Source organism: Monodelphis domestica, chromosome 7 (genome assembly GCF_027887165.1).
Source record: "Monodelphis domestica isolate mMonDom1 chromosome 7, mMonDom1.pri, whole genome shotgun sequence".
In the NCBI taxonomy this organism is placed as follows: Eukaryota; Metazoa; Chordata; class Mammalia; order Didelphimorphia; family Didelphidae; genus Monodelphis; species Monodelphis domestica.
The window spans coordinates 157,757,777-157,775,842 of NC_077233.1; positions in this window are offsets into that span (position 1 = coordinate 157,757,777).

Sequence of the window (18,066 nt, forward strand, 5' to 3'; positions counted from 1 at the left end):
ATAAATAATCAGAGATTTCAGAGGAATGTTTTAAACATATGCACAAAAGCAAGAATAACTACTGGCTTTCCAAGCTCCAAAGAGACATTTCTACCAGGTGCTATTCTTTTGGTGCTTTGAAAGAAAAAAAATAACAAGCAAATCCATCTTCAGACTGATAAAAGTGACTTCATCCAAACATAAATGGCTTAATTTTTATTTCAGGAGGTAAGGAAGATAAACATAGCATCAATGACTAAGAAGGCCAGATACCATTTCAGGCCAGGTGGCCAAACTCCAACATTCTCTTCAGTAAGTGCCGCTAGAAATATGTCCTGGATTTCTCTACCAAACTCCAACCCATGGGCATGAACTATTGCAGATCAAGTCACATCTCTGAGGTGGAAAAAAAATCTCTTGTTTGATAAGTAGTCCAAAGGTATGATGAAATATTGATTTAACCCAAGCAAGATATGAATCCTTACTTTATGGTCAATTATTTTAGGATTAAGAGCTGGAAAGGATATGATAGATAACCAAGTAATAGGGGAAAAAATTGGATTTGTAATTAGTTGACATAGGTTCAAAATCCTGGCTCTTTCATTTATTTTTCTGTCTTTGGAAAAGCCACTTAACCTTTCTGGTCCATAGTTTCCTTAGCTGTAAAATGAGGCAGTTGAACTTAAATGCCCTTTTAGATTTTTCCCATGATCAAATCCAAATCCCTCATTTCACAAATAGATAAACAGGGTCCAAAAGCAGTTGAGTGATATGCCCAAAAGTTAATTTAGGTATTAAGTGGCTGATCTGGGATTTGAACCCAGAACTTCTGGCCCCAAATCCAGTATGCTTCCCACTGCATCATCCTTTTTTTTTTCTTTAAAACCTCCCAGACAGGTGATTTCACTCCCCTCAATGATGTAGATCTGCAACTTTTCTGTAAATTAAATTTTTAGGGAGCTGTTTGAGGCACTGAGAGGTTGATTGGTTGCCTATGGTTATAGTCAGTCTGTGCCTGAGCTACACTGCCCTTTCAATAGACAAAAGAAAATCAATACCCCCAGAGAGAGAGAAAAGGTCAGAATAGTCTCTGAAGGAAATTGTTCTTTGTTTTAGACACCTGCAAAGTTTTCTAAGCAGTTGCTAGCACACTCATTTCTTTCCTAACACCAAATCCTCAGCCTAAGATTTGGTCATTTTCTCCCTGTGGATTTCTGGTTGTTTTTTTTTTCCCCTGTCCATGCAATCTAGAGAGAGAAGTACTTTGATAGGAAAGAAGGATCATAGATCTGGGGCTGGAAGGGACCTCAAAGGCCTTCAAAACCAATACCTTCATTTTATACATGAGGAAACTGAGGCCCAGGGAGATTTAATAACTTGTTCAAAGTTACACAGGTAGTAAGGAGATAAGGTCTCGTCCCATAAATAAGAATAGGACTGGGATAGGGACTAGACCTGTGAAAGGATTTCCTCTCAAATGAGAAAATTTCCTTTCAAGTGAGGAAATTCCTTCCACCAACCTAAGTCCTTGTCTTCTCCACAATTTATCATCTTAGAGCATTGTCTTCAGCCCTGAGAGGTTAAAGGACTTATCCAGGGTCACAAAGCTAATATCCTTTAGAGGCAATACTTGAAGCCTCCCAGAAGTAGGACTTTCCTAGAGGTTAGTACACCCTGAGGAAATTCTCTGGTTCTGGCCACTGCTTGGCCAAGTTATACCCTTACTGTTCTAGTCAAGAATAGTCAGAGGCATTTACACACAACATTTATTTCAGAGTATCTCGTCTTTATAGTTTCCTATGAAAATTGAATTAAGGGAACTGTAAAGCAAAACTCTGTGTGTGGGAAGGAGTTTGGACTTGGAGTCAGAAGAGGTTAGACCCTTAGGAAAACATTTCAAATCTCTGGTATTCTGTTTTTCTCATTCATAAAAAAGAAGCTTATCATACTTGCATGAGCTAATGTGAGAAAAGTGCTTTGTAAACTGCAGAGCCCTATATGCATGTGAGTTGGAAGTATGATGGTTATTTGTTTAAAACGTCATGGAGACATCCAGTTCTGCCCCGATACTTAGCAGATGCCCTGTGACCCTAGGCAAAATACCTAACCTCCTGACTCAAGACTATCTACTAAATCTTAGATGGGTTGCCTTCTGACTTCTGAGAATTTTCCACCCTTCTTGTTATAAGTGGTAGGGATGACTCATGGTGGTTAGAAAAGTGACCATGGAACCAGAAAAAGTCAAGTCTCTCCTCTGAAATACATTGACTGTGTGACTCTTATTCTCAAGGTGATTTTCTAAATGCCCATCTTCACTGGTAGAAAGTTTTCTCATCTAGAAGTTCCCTGAATCAATGAATCAACCAATACAGCTTCTAGGGGTAGAAAGGAAATTAGAAGGATTTGAAGTTGATGTCCAACCCTCTCCCTCCATTTTATAGATGAGGAAACTGAGACACAGAGAGGTTTAAGAAATTTGCCCAGGGTCTCAAAAGCTAGTAAGTATCTGAAGCAGGATTTGAACCTAGGTCTTCCTTTCTCCAAATGTAGTACCTTTGAGTCAGTTTGGCAATGTAGTGGATAGAACACTATTCCTGGAAGTCAAGAAGACCTGAGTTCAAATCCAGTTTCAGACATTTACTAGGTGTATGGTCTTGGGCAAATCTCTTGTGCTCTGTGTACCTTAGTTTTATCATCTGTAAAACAGAGATCAAAGTGGCAACTACCTCCCAGGATTGTTGTGAAGATCATATGAGATAATAGTTGTAAAGCACTTAGTATGGTGCTTGGCACATAGTAGATGCTTAATCCTTGCCTCCTTCCTTCTTTTCCTCCTTTCCTCCTTCCCTAATTCTCTTCACTATGCCATATTGTGGCATGTGGACCCACTCCATCAAAGCTTATCACAATCCTTTTGCCAAATCTAGTGTACTAGAGATGGAAATTCATGAGATGTAATAGAGGAAATCAAAAGAAGTTACACCAGGAAGTAAGCAATGAAAGAAGCTGAATCTTGGGCCCCTTCCCTCTCCACTTCCTGTCCTTCCTTTCACCAATCAACTAATGGAGGGTTTCTTCACAAATGGTGTGGAGGAGAGAAATTATAAGGCATGCAAAAGGACAAGAAGCAAGATAAGAAGCTGGAGATTGGTCAGCTGTCAAAGGAAAATTCCTTTTGGAATGTGACCGGAAAACAGTTGAAGGCAAGAGCCAATTGCTTGACTGTTTTTTTTCTGGGACTTGGCTTTGGGCTGATGGTGGTGACTTTGAAAGAAGAAGCTGGGTTTATCTTTGGGATTTGGGATAGTCAAGTTGGAGGTGACTTGGCTGATTTGGAGGCAAAAGAAGGACAATAGTCCATATATCTCTCTCTGACTTGCTCTGTTTCATGGTAGTGACTGAATTACCATTTCTCTCAGTATCCTCCAATCTAAGACTCACTGTACATTATAGGGAAAACCCCATCCCTCTTACCTCCATCCTCCATCTTTCCTGTTTTCCCCAATAAACCCGTACTTGAGATAAAGAAGATAAAGGAGTATTTCCTCTGAAACATCACAGCTCACCCTGAGTGACTTAGAAGGAGGCTGAAGAAGAAAGGAGGAAGGGAAGAAGAGGGGAGGAAGGGACATTGGAAGAGGGAGGAAGGAAGGTATAAAAGGGAGGAGGGTAGGCAAAAGAAGATAACTACCTGATCTATTAGTTATCTGGTATCCATCAAATATACCCTCCAATATCATCTATTACAATGGTAAGTTAATTCTTCTCTCTAGTAACAATAATCCTTCAAACTGATTTCCTTAGTTAAAGGATCTTTTATTCTTTTGGGGGAGAAGGAAAATAGTAATGAGGTTAGAAAAGGAAGAAAAGAAGTCCCTATTCTTTTGAGTTGTAAGATTGATTAAAGACTTTGGATAAGTCTCTTCAAAAAAGAAGAAATGAAAAGATTTTCTTCAGAGAAAAGATGGCAATAACTCTGCCAGGGTCTCTTCTGGGCAAGACTGATTATTCCTTCAGTTCACAGTAGAAGTAATAAGGTAATGGCCAGAGAGGAGATGAAGTGGTCTGTCCTCAAACCACCATCAGGCAGAAGAAGAATGAACTCTGGGCAGGTGGGGGTCCAGCTGTCTCTCCTTCAAACTTCCATGGAATTCTCTCTCTCCCTTCCCCTGATGATCTGTGTGTTCCAATGTGATTTCTTCCTCTTTGCTCTAAAGATCATGTCTTCTGTCTGTGCCCAAATTTCTTCAATCACACTAGGAAGGACAATCCATCATCATGAGTGGCCCTGACCAAAATAATTCATTACCCAGAAGCCAGTTTTCTGGAAATGAGCCACTCCAAACATGGAGTAAGCCAGCCATTAGATAAAAAATACAGTCTGCTCTAGACTATCCACAAAGCCTTTCCAACTTATTGGAACCTTACCAGCACTTGAGCCCCTCTGGCATAACCTTTGAGAAGATGGAACCATGTCTGTGCCAGGATGAGATTTCTAAGGAAGACATTAGTGGAAGAAATTTTTGTACAGGATCTAACTTTCTCCTTTTCTCGGATTCTGTTATAGGATATATATCTGTTAATTCATTTCTTAAATGTATGAAAAAGCTAATAACAGAAACCTGGCTCAGTTTGAATCCTTTTGTGGTTATTGTAATTTTTATATTGTTTGATATAATAGTTATTGGGACAGACTGGAGCCCCAGGCTATGTGATCCTAATTCTTCTAAAGCATCTAGGCAAAGACAGACAAGGTTGTATTTTTCCATTGTCCTGACCTATGTTAACCCTGTGTCAAGCAGTCAATGCTCACAGCCACAGATTCTGAATGAATAAAACTCTTGGCTAATTGCACAGTGTTTTGAATCAATTCTCTCTTCTGCTGCCCCAGATAGTCAACTCAGACCCTCTCCCAATTTCTGGTCCTAATGAAGAAATTCCCCCTACCCAAGCCTTTCCCAAGACTGCTATTGATAAGTGACCCCAAGAACTTCCCTACCATATCTAGGTTTAGATTAGGTTAGAAATGAACACTGATTTCCCATTCTCACCAAGCCTATTTTTCAGTTACATAGCCTAAAATTCTCTATCTTGAGCCTATTCTCTCCTTGATATGTTATCCATTCCCTCACATAGGGTGAGTTTCTTACATCCATGAGGAGGAATCTCTTGCCCATTTATATTGCCGTATACTGTACATATATGCTTTTATTTGCCTGCTTGCTATACCGCATAATAAATTTCTTATTTGTACTAGTTTCCCAATTTCCATTTTCCTCTAAGTTCCTGAACCCAAGTCTTTACTTTAACTCAAGCCAAGAGGCCAAATAAAATACCTCATTAAGGAAAAACTACAGACAAATTCATAGACCACCTTTATGTTTATGTTTCCCTTCCTGAAGACTGAGATATTGTGAATCAGACTTATCTCTCTGTCATTTTTTAACCCTTCCCTTCTGTCTTAGAATCAATACCCTGTGTTGGTTCTAAGGCAGAAGAGCAGTAAGGGCTAAGCAGTGGGGGTTAAGTGATTTGCCCAGGGCCACACAGCTAAGAAGTGTCGGAGGCCAGATTTGAACCTAAGACCTCCCATCTCTAGGCCTGGCTCTCAATCCACTGAGCCACCCAGCTTCCCCCTTCTCCATCAGTTTTCACATGCAAGGATGGACTAATCTTGGCTCTTGGGTGTCTAAAAATAAAAGACTTGTAAATTAGAACCAACTGTCAAACTAGCCAAGTTGACAAAAAAAAAAGGAAAATTACAAATGTTGGAGGAGCTGTGGGAAAATAGGCATATTTATATAGTGTTGCTAGATCTGTGAACTGGTCTAGACATTCTGGAGAGCAGTTTGGAACTATGCCCCCAGAGTTATTAAACTAGGCATACCCTTTGACTCAGCAAAACCACCCCAAGTTCTATAACCCAATGAGATGAAAGGAAGAGGGAAAGGACCCATATATACAAAAGTATTTAGAATGGCTCTTTTTTTTTTTTTTGCTGTGGTAAAGGATGGAAGACTGATAGGATGTCCATCAATTGGGGAATGGGTAAACAAATTATATATGTGAATCTGATGGAATACTACTGTCCTCTGTAGGGGATGGTCTCAGAAAAGCCTGGGAAGAGTTGTATGAACTGATACTAAGTAAAGGACAAGGAGAACAATTTATATAACAATAAAAATATTATAAAGACAATAAATTTGAAAGACTTGGAAATTGATGTAATGATCTACCAGGATCTGGAGGACTCAAAATGAAACAAAATATGTTACCAACCTCCTGATAGGAGGTGTTGAACTCCCAGAGTACTGAGGCTCTTTTCAGGGAGGCATGGAAATTTATTTTGCTTGACAATATATGTTTTTAGGGTTTTTTCCCACCTTGACTTTCCAGTGGAAGAGGATGGAGGGGAGGGAGAAAAGATGGATTTTTGTTTGAAAAAAATTTTTTAATATAAGGCTTGTTAAATTTTTTTTAGGGTATGTAAATAGTTTCACTTATTAATAGCTTCTACTAGCCTAAGAATAAGACACAACCTGTTAGATGAACATGTCAACTCACTATCTTCCTGAGTATATGACCTCATAGACCAAAGTCAAACTAAATGAGAGAAAGATACTAGAAATGGAGACAGAAGGAATTCTGCTCAGCAAACAAGCATGCCTGTGGGAAACTCTCTCCTAAGGAGAGAAGCCTATTAAACCCAGGAATTAGCTTCTCTTTATTATATGAAATATGAGGAAGAAAAAAAAGAAGAAAAACATATTGTAGCATGAGAAAAAAGGTACAGTGCAATAGCAAATTCTTGACAATACTGGTTTGGAAATCTCTGGAGCCCCTTGTGGTGAGATAATCTTATCAGGAAAGGTTCCTAAGATTATTTTCAGTCTAGGTGCAGTAGGTCTAGTTAGGGCTGGGTTCCAATGGCAGGTTGTTATTCCACGGATTATTTTAGAGTCTCATGGGATTATTGTAATATATCCAAAACCCCTGGAAAAAATGGAGGCTTTGAGCAAATCCAACTAATTGTTACAGTCAGAATTCCTTTCACTTTCTCAAGCCAAATAAATACATTATATTTTTTTAAATCTGGAAGTATAACAATTATAATTCAGGAACCATTCTGTTAGAATCTTTGGTCAGCATTATTTTTAACTCTGACAAAAACACTTATGGAAGACATCCAAAGCAAATCACTTCATCTCTTTCTGGGTCTTAGTTTTCCCATTTATGGAAAATCAGAGAATTGGGTCATTTGATTACTGATGTCCCTTATAGGATTTTTTAGATGATATAAAGCGATAGTTAACATTTTGAAAAACAAAATAATGATCCAAAACAATCTCAACCGAGAAGGATGATGTTCTAAGCAGATAAAATAATAAAGTTATCATTGTCTTATATTTTTACACTACAGCAATTTGCCCTTAGGGATATATAGTTTTCAGGAAGGACTAGCATCTCTGGTGTGAGAGCTCGCCAAGCCCATTTTTTCAGGGCTGCTCATCTATCTTTGGTGTCCACTTGTCCCCTGACTCTCTTACCTGTGACTCCAAGAAGCTTAAGGCATGTGCAGCAGCCATGCTCCAATAAAACCATCTTGGTAGATGAGCTAAACTAGGTTGAAGCCTCAAACCCATCCGTGAATTAAGGGAGATTTCTAAACCAAGCATGTAAAGACTTGCACTGGTGAAATGGGTGGATGAGAACAATTTGTTCCAACAGGCACTAAAGGCAACTGAAACAGGTGCCCGGTGGAATGCTTAGAGCTTGGTCAGATATAGAAGATCCAAAGGCCATCCACTGCATCCTGGGCACCAGTTATCTTGACTTTTGTCTTGCCACTTGATTTCTATTACTCTGGATAAGAGACTGAAATTTTGTATGACTCTACCTCATTTAAATTGAATTCATGCACAAATCAAGATATTACCATCCTGAAGTCAATGATCCTCTTCAGAGAAAAAAAATAAAGCAAGGAGGAACAATAACAATGAACTCTTAAGCCTTCTCCTCTGTTGGACTCTTTCTTGAAACAAAGAAGAACATTTAAGCAAAGTCATTCAAGACAGACGAATCTGACTGTATATATACTCCACCTCTTCAATAAGAGTTTAATTGACGTCTGTTGCTTTGACCTGACCCTAAAAGTTCTCCAGGACTGTGATAGCTCATTGTAGGCTTTCAGAATTCCCCTATAATTGTAGTCATTGTATATAGTGCTTGTTTAGTATTACTTTACATCAGATGGATATTGGTCAGTCATTCTGTCAGTGAGATATTTTATGTTTCCTTCTATTTTGTCAGTCTTTTGACTTTGCTTTATTAATTCTTGCTGTTTTGTGAGATTGTTGGGTTCTAATTGTCAATTTCTGGTCTTTAAAGACTGTTTTTCCACTATAATCTTTTGATTTTCCTTTTCAGTTTGGTTTATCCTGCTTTTCATTGTTTCCAGCTGTTTAATTTTGGTCTCCAATTTATTTATCATTCAGATGGATCTTAACAGAGATAAATGCAAAGCCTTATATTAGAGGCTCCCCAAAATGAACATCAGAGATATATGATGGGGGAGACCTGGTTTGATAGCAATTCTTTTGACATATATCTAGGAGTTTTTAATGGACCACAAGCTCAACACAAATCAACAGGGTAGCATGAAAAGCAAACAAAATATGTCCAACTGGGGTTTTTGGTCATTTCTGACTCTTTGTGACCCCATTTGGCATTTTCTTGCCAAAGAAACTGGAATGGTTTGCCTTCTCTTTCTCTTTCATTTTACAGATGAGGAAACAGAGGCAAAACAGGGTTAAATGGATTGCCCAGAGTTCAGCTAGTAAGTGAGGATGGATTTGAACTGAGGAAGAGGAATCTTTCTAACTCCAGGCTCCTTCTAACCTCCACTCCCCACCCTAATGTAAGGTTTAAAAAAAAAGTTAAACCTTTGCATTTTATCTTAGAATAAGATACCAAGTATTGATTCTTTAGCAGAAGAATGATCAAGACTAGGCTACTGGAGTTCAGTGACTTGCCCAGGGTCACACAGCTGAGAAATATCTGAGGTCAATTTTGAACCCACATCCTCCTGACTCCAAGCCTGGAACTTTATCCAGTGTGCTACCTAGTTGCCCCTAATGCAATGAAATCTTAAACTACATTGAGGGAGGAACAAGCATTTATTAAATAACTACTGAGATACTAAGTTCAGTATTTTTAAAATATTATCTCATTTAGTCCTCACAAGAATCCTGGGAGATAGATGCCACTATTTCCCCCATTTTATAGTTGAGGAAATCAAGGTAGACAGAGGTTAAGTGATTTGTTCTATGTAATATGAATTCAACTATACTTTTTATTTATATTAAACCAGAACGGATATACTGTACAATGGTGGAATGAACATTGCATTAGGAAACAGAGGATTTAGACTCAGAATCTGCCTGTTACTTCCTACCTGTTTGGTACTGGACAGATCACTTAACCTACCTTGCTGCAGTTTCTTGGTCTGTAAAATAAATGTTAGACTTGATATCTAAAATCTTCCAGTTTTAATTCTTTTGGTGATTTTTAACAATAGAGTCCCATTTAGACATTTTAACAATAGAGTCCCATTAGACATTCAGCAAGAACTCACTTCAATTCCACAAACATTATTAAGCATCTATTTTGCTTAATAATACCGTATTACTTGATAGGTGTTTTAAAAATTAATATTGACTGACTGCAGGGTACCATGCAAAGGTTCTGAGAAATACAAGGAAATGAGAGTCTTTGTCATTAAGGAACTATTGAGAAATTGGAATATACATACAGGTAAGATATTCATCTTTTTAAAAAAAAACCTTAGCTTCCATTTTAGAATCAATACTATGTATTGGTACCAAGGCAGAAGAGTGGTAAGGGTAGGCAATGGGGGGTTAAGTGACTTGCCCAGGGTCACACAGCTAGGAAGAGTCTGAGGCCAAATTTGAACGTAGAACTACCCGTCTCTAGGCTTGGCTCTCAATCCACTGAGCCACCCAGCTGCCCCTAAGATATTCATCTTTTAATATTTTATTTGTCAATTTTTGGCAATGATATTTTTGGTAATGTTCCTTCCTTTCAAGCTGCTTAGAAGTGTGGGGAATAGTGGGCATAAGAATTGTAGATGTCCATATGGCTAGCCTTGCCATCTTTGGAAGCGTTATAGACATAGAATGTATAAAAAGCTGTTTCAATTAGCTGCCAACTTACTTTATTTCAGCAGGATTTGTGCCCATTTGTTATGTCACTTTTCCATTTAAAAAAAATCTGTATTTCATATTTTCGGGCACACTTCAGTAGCCCTTTTCTGGCTCTGTGCTTTGACTGAGGGAAAGGGAAGTGAGTTGGCGTAGTCCAAGCCCAGCACACATTGGGCCACTGATTAGAGTTAATTCCTTGATCCACAAACAACCTTCTCGAAACCTCAGCCTCCTAAATGAGACAGAGGTGCTTAGATAGAAATGACCAGGACAGGGGCTGATGTTTGCAAATGCAGGAAAGCAGTAACCCTCCAGAGACTGGCAGGCTGCCTGATTGGGCTTAAGTTAACATATGGGCTGTACAGCTGCCAGTCCCTGCTGTAAAATAAATTTATGGTGCAACCTTAGCTGCGCCTTTGCTGCTTGATAATCCTTCTACTCATTCCTGACAGGAACTGTGCCAAACCTTTTCCATTCCCCTTCAGTTCTCTGCTCCATGCACCCACCTCCCATCCCTCTACACTTGAAGGAAGATCTGGCTTTCTTCTTCATGAGAAGATGGAGGCTCTAGGACTTAAACTCCTTCATCTTCCCTTGTTGGTGATCTGTTATTTCTTGGTATCTCCGTTCAACCTCTCCTCTTTCATCTGAGGCCACAGGAGTGTCCCTACTTTTCACAAAGGATAATCCTTCTCTGTGTTCTTTGAAACACATTTCTTCTTGCTTCCTTCAGTTCCACCAACCATTATGACTCCCTCATCCTCTGGCTCCATCTACAATCCCAATCAGGTCTCCCCAATCCAAGAAAAACCTTTTCTTGGCTCTTTTAGTCCAACTAGCCCCTCTCTCTCTCTTCTTTACTTCAATGAGAAACTTCCTGAAAATAGTTTTCACCCTATAGGTGCCCTTCCTCTGTGCAACCTGCCTTCCTTCCCATCCCTCCTAAAGGTCACCTAATGGTGGAATGTGATGGTCTTTTTCTACTTCTCATTCTCCTTTACTTTTCTATGGCATTTAATGCAAGAGAAGTACATTTTGTAAAAAGGGGCCATTAAATGGCGCCAGAGAAAAGCTCTTACTGGCTGAATCACAGTCCTAATGTCACAGGAGGAGTAAAAAACACCATCTACGAGATCTATAGACAGAAATGTAACAAATCAAGATAATTAGGGGCAACTGCCACGGGTTTCAGCCCCTGGGAAAGGTTGTTCTCACTCTCTTCCTCCAGAAGGTTCCAGAAACAGAGGCCATAGAGGAGACGTATTGTAGCCTTCCTAGTGTCAGGTCAGTCATTTCTCCCATTTTCTTGTAATCATTTTGCTGGCCTATTTTTGGAAACCAGATAAAATGGTGGCAACTTTGGCTTTATCTAATGATAGTGTCAACATGGAAGCTCCAAACTTGTAACCTAGTTAGATCTGATGAATCCCAGGTTTTAGGACAATCTGGGTTATACATATATCATCACTCAAAACATATTAGAATAATCATTTAAAATTTGTTGTAGCCATGTTGGCTGATAGGTATATGGTATGTTAAGGTTTATAAAATACTTGGCATTAGTTATCTCACTTCATGCTCACCAGGTTGTTGCCAGGATCTAATGAGGCAAGAAAAATCCTTTGTTTTAGAGAGGAGTAAACTGAGGTAGAGAGATTTGCCAATAATCATACATCCAGGTAGAATTTGAATCTAGTCCTTCCTGGCTTCGTGTCTAGCTTAATTTTTACTAGACTACTGTCAGTTTATAATTTATAGTGTTATGTCTAAATCCCTAAAATTAATAAATATTTCCCAGGCATAGATAGTACAAATCAAGATTCTTTTAAAAGAAAAATTTAGGAAAACTGGTTGTGAAATTATTAATCCTTATCAATTTAAAATTTATAGTGTCACTTCTAAATCCCTAAAATTAATAAACATTTCCCAGGCATAGATAGTACAAATCAAGATTCTTTTAAAAGAAAGATTCAGGAAAATTGGTTATGAAATTATTAATCCTTATCAATTTAAAATTTATAGTGTCACTTCTAAATCCCTAAAATTAATAAATATTTCCCAGGCATAGATAGTACAAATCAAGATTCTTTTAAAAGAAAAATTCAGGAAAATTGGTTATGAAATTATTAATCCTTATCAATTTAAAATTTATAGTGTCACTTCTAAATCCCTAAAATTAATAAACATTTCCCAGACATAGATAGTACAAATCAAGATTCTTTTTAAAGAAAAATTCAGGAAAATTGGTTATGAAATTATTAATCCTTATCAATTTAAAATTTATAGTGTCACTTCTAACTCCCTAAAATTAATAAACATTTCCCAGGCATAGATAGTACAAATCAAGATTCTTTTAAAAGAAATATTTAGGAAAATTGGGTGTGAAATTATTAATCCTTATCAATTTAAAATTTATAGTGTCACTTCTAAATCCCTAAAATTAATAAACATTTCCCAGACATAGATAGTACAAATCAAGATTCTTTTAAAAGAAAAATTCAGGAAAATTGGTTATGAAATTATTAAATCATGTGTGAGTATATTTCTAATATGTTTTCACTCTAGCAAAAGAAATCCCCTTTAATCTTTCAGTCCTTCTGTTGGATGGGAGTCAGTAAGCCTGGCCTTGATTGGACAAGCTCTTAAATACACATCAGACTAATTCTGCTTTTTCTTTCTCGCTTTTCCCAATGCTTTCTGGAAATAGAAGGCCTCTTTCCTCACCTTGTTTTCTTTCCTGGGCAGTTCATGGGACCCATACAACCTTCCCTTTGACTTGTACATATGTGGAATAGTTACCCTTCAAATGTGTTCTTTGCATCTAACCTGGTTACTAGGGGCCAGTTACATTCTTTGGCTAGAGATCAGGTTACTCAGTTGATAGGTATAAAAGCATGTTTGTTTCTGAGTGATTCTAAAGGACAGATCAGGTTTTTAAAGGGGGGAAAAAACCAAAACATAATAAAAATGTACCCTGGGGCTGGTTCTTTAACTTCCAATAAAAATCCCTTAGCCTGCCTCCAGATTAGTTTTTCATGCCAGATAGATTACTGAAACTCAAATGTAAACATTTAGTTAACCCGAAAGCTGTTCTGTAAACCAGCAGAAACGAGGAAATTCCCCAATCTTTCTCTTTTTCTCTCCCCACCACCCTGATGGACACTTAGCTTCTAAATCCTCACTTTGTTGTCAGATATTCTGGGAAAAACCATTCATTTTGACTACAACTCTTTCAAAATCAAAACCATTGTAAGAGGAAGGCTTGTAGATCTCCCATCTTTCAAATAATGAAGACATTTAAATAATCCTTGGGGTACTCAGATTAGGTCGCCTGAACTTCTTCTAAACCCCACCACCTCAAGTGTTTTCTTCTCTGCTGTTGTGGTAATTAATCATATGGTGCTCTCTGTTTTGCACACTGATTCCCTCCCATACAAACTTGGGAGGTAGAGATTACAAGAATTATCATCTCTATTTTGTAAAAGAGGATACTGAGGCTCAACTGGTAAAGTCATGTGCAAGAAGTGAATGAACATGTATACTGTGAGATTTGGGGCTGTTGGAGGCTGAGATTTTCCCCTGGGCTCTCAAAGCCATCAGATGTGAAAATTTCCACAATAGTAACTTGCTTATATCACACTTATCCCACATATTACACACACACACACACACACACACACACACACACGCGCATGCACACACACACACAAATACACACAAATCTTTAATGGAAGAGCTAGGCTTACAGGGTTTAGTATCTCATTTGCTTTGATTCATACAATTACCCTGTGAAGTCCTCACTATTATTACCCCCATTTTAAAGGTGAAGAAATTGAGACTAGCAGAGTAAGCGACTCGTCTAGGTCACACAATTCATAAAAGCATAATATGGCAGGATTTAAATTTAGATCTGCAGAATTCTAAGCCCAGAGCTCTTCCCATGATGCCACATTGCTTCTCATTTTGCTCTATGATTTCTCATTTGGTGATCTCATTAGCTCCCATGGGATTAATTATAATCTCTATGCAGACGATTCCCAGATCAATATATCTAGTCCTAATTTCTTTCCAAAGCTTCATTCTCACAAAACCAACTCCTTTTTGCATACTGTGAATTAGACCTAGGCATCTCAAAATTAATGTGTCCAATACATAACTTTTTATCTCTCCCCTCAAACCTTTCTCTCCTTTTGATTTCTCTATTATTCTCTCTTTTAGAATGTTATTTATTCGTAAGTATTTTTATATCTCCTATCCACTGTCCCCATTAAATATTTTTTTAAATTCTGAATTCTCTTCCTTCTACCTTTTTCTTTTTTATACACTGAGAAAGAAAAAAAAGCAACGACATTTTGGAAATATGTATAGTTAAGTAAAACAAATTCCCTCATTAAGCCATGTCCAAAAATACAAATGTTTCAATCTATGCTCTAAGTCATTACCTCTCTATCAGCAGGTAGATAACGTACTGAAAATTTTAAAGAAAAAATAAAACCTTCATAAATAAATATCCATAGTATGGCAAAAATTACTCCCACATTAGTCATGTAAAAAATGGACAGGGATGCCTCAAATTCTTATGCTTTGCTTTATTGTGCATTACACATATTTCATCTTTTTTACAAATTTAAGGTTTGGGAAAGCCCTGCGTGGAGCAAGTCTACCAGTGACATTTTCCAACAGCATGTGATTACATCATGTCTCTGTGTCACATTTTAGTAATTCTCAAAATATTTCATTTTAAAAGTTATTATTATATCTGTTATGATGATCTGTGATTTGGGGCACCATGAACCTCACCTATAGAAGATAGCAGACTTAATTGATAAATGTTGGGTGTCTTCTGACTGCTCCACTAACCAGCCATGTCCCAGTCTCTCCTTCTTCTATTCTCAGATGCAATAAAATTAAAATAAAAAAAAATTAATAACCTTACAATGACCTCTACGTGTCTAAGTAAGAGAAAGAGTCAATTGATGAGACAAACGTCATTTGTTTCCTTATTTTAAGAAATTTCCACAAATAACAACCTCTGGCAACAACCACCCTCATCAAACAGCAGGAATCAACATTAAGGTGCAATTTTCCACTAGTAAAAAGTTCAGAAGGTGGTTAGCATTTTTTAGCAATAGAGTCCTTCTAAATTAAGGTATGCAGATTTTTAGACACATAATAATATTATGCACTTAATAGACTGCAGTATAGTGTAAACATTTTTATATACACTGGGAAACCAAGAAATTAATGTGACACTTTATTGTGGTATTTGCTTTGTTACACTGGTCTGGAACCAGTGGTATGACTGTATTCATGTTGCATTCCACATTCTCTCACCAATAGGTGTGTAGAATATTTTATATTCATTCTTCTAGACTTGTAGATTGCATTTATGAAAGCTCTAAAGTCCTTCAGAGTTGTTTTTCATTATGTTTTAATTTTGCTTGCTTCACTATTCACTGGTTCTTATGTTTTTGCAGTGTCCTCTGAAACTCTCCATTTCATTTTTTATAGCACAACATGCCTTTCCATTCATATACCACACTTTATTGTAACAACAATATTCAATTATATTTGTATACTACAATTTATTTAACATTCCTCACTAGGCAGATTTTTTTTTTAAACTTCCATTTGGGGGCTACTATGAAAAGAGCTGCTAAAAATATTTTTGTAATTCCTTTTTCTTTTATCTCTTTTGAATATAGACTAATATTGATATAGCTGGGTCAAGAAGTATGTAAAGTTTAGTAAACTTTGGGGGCAAATTCCAAATTGCTCTTGTGGATGGCTAGACCAATTGACAGTCTACAAGTAGTCCCAGTTTTCTCATAGTCCCGCTAATATTCACCATTTTCACTTTTTGTCATCTTTGCCAATTTGTTGGATATAGAGTAGAACTTCAGAGTTGTTTTAATTTTCATTTCTCTAATTATTAATAATTTGGAGCTGTTTTTAGTTTGAAGTTCTTACTGTGAAAACTACCAGTTCATATCCTTTGACTATTTATATATTGAGAAATGACTTTTATTCCTCTACATTTGGATCAGCTTTTTGTCTAACTTCAATCTGAGACCTTTATTATAAACTTACTTCCTACAAAGATTTCTTTCCACATTTATGTTTACTTTCTAATTTTAACTGTACTAGATTTGTTTATCCAAAAATATTGTGATTTTTACATAATTGAAATTGTCTTTTTATCTTCTATGATCTTCTTAATAATTTGTTTAGTCCTAAACTTCTCCTACTATCTACATTTCTCAAAGGTAATTTTTGTTTGTTATTCTAATTTGCTCATCATGTCAGCTTTTGTTTCCAAGTCATGCATCCTTCAGCATGTTAGTAAATGTTTTAACAACTGGATCTTGTGGGGAGAGATAGGTTCATGACATGCTTTAAAATTTAATCTTCATAAAATTTTTCTCCATCATTTCCTTAAATCTAGACAATCAACAAAATCATTTCTCAAACTCTAATTCCCAAAGTGTAAATGTACACATTGAAATTTTAATTATTAGATCTTTCAAGCTATTATGGGCTGACTCTAGCATTTCCCAGCTTTCCCAGAAATTTTTGTCAAATAATGAGTTCTTACTTTAGTAAATGAAATTTTTAGGTCGGTGAAAAATTTACTATAATCTTCATTTGTTTCCATATGCTATGTATCTGATGTGTTCCACTGATCAATTTACCTATTTTTAGTCAGTACCAAATCATTTTAATGTTTACTGCTTTATAGTATACTTTGAGATTTGGTACTAAAAGACCCCCTTCCTTCCTACTCTTAAAAATTACTGCTGTTGAACTATCCACATTCAGAGGGAAAACTGTGGGAGTAGAAACACAGAAGAAAAACAACTGCTTGATTACATGGGTCGAGGGGATATGGATGGTGATGTAGACTCTAAATGAACATCCTAGTGCAAACATCAACAACATGGAAATAGGTTCTGATCAAGGACACATGTAACACCCAGTGGAATTGTGCGTTGGCTACAGGAAGGATGGAATTAGGGGAGGGAGGGATAGAATATGATTGTTGTATCCAAGGAATAATGTTCTAAATTGACTAAATAAACTAAAATAAAATAATTACTTCTGTTGAGGTTCTTGCCATTTTGTTCCTCTATAAAAGTTTCATTGCTATTTTTTCTCTTTGTATAAAACAATTCTTTAGCAGTTTGATTGGTACATCACTGAAAAAATAAGTAGTGTTATTTTTGGCTTAAACTACCTGTGAGAAAATATTTCTCACATTCTCTACAAAATGTATTTTATAGTTGTGTATATATATAAACATATATATAAGTTCTGAATGTGTCATGATAGACACATTCCCAAATGTTTTATGCATTATTTTGAAATTTTTAATGTAATTTCCCTTTTTAGCTATTCCCCCTGGTTTTTGTTGATAATATACAAAAATACTGATAAGTTATGTGGATTTATTTTGCATTTTTCAACTTAGATGAATATATCACTTATTTTAATGACAGTTTTGCTTATTCTTTAGGATTTTCTAAATAAATTATCTTAGTATACTTGTCATAGTTGTCATACTTGTCAACTGTAAAAGCACTAATTTTGTTTCTTCTTTGCCTCTGCTTATTTTGGTTTCTCTTGCCTTATTACTATAGTAATATAGTAGTATAGTAGTATAGGTAATATTTCTAGGACTATTTAAAAAGTAATAGTGGTAATGGACATGCTTGTTTTACCCTTGATTTTATTGGAAATGACCAACTTCTTTATTACATACAAAGTTAACTCTTGGTTTTAGATTAATATTATATGCTAAAATAATGAGAGGCTCATTTGTTCCTATGTTGTTGTCTTTTAAACCCTTACCTTCCATCTTGGAATC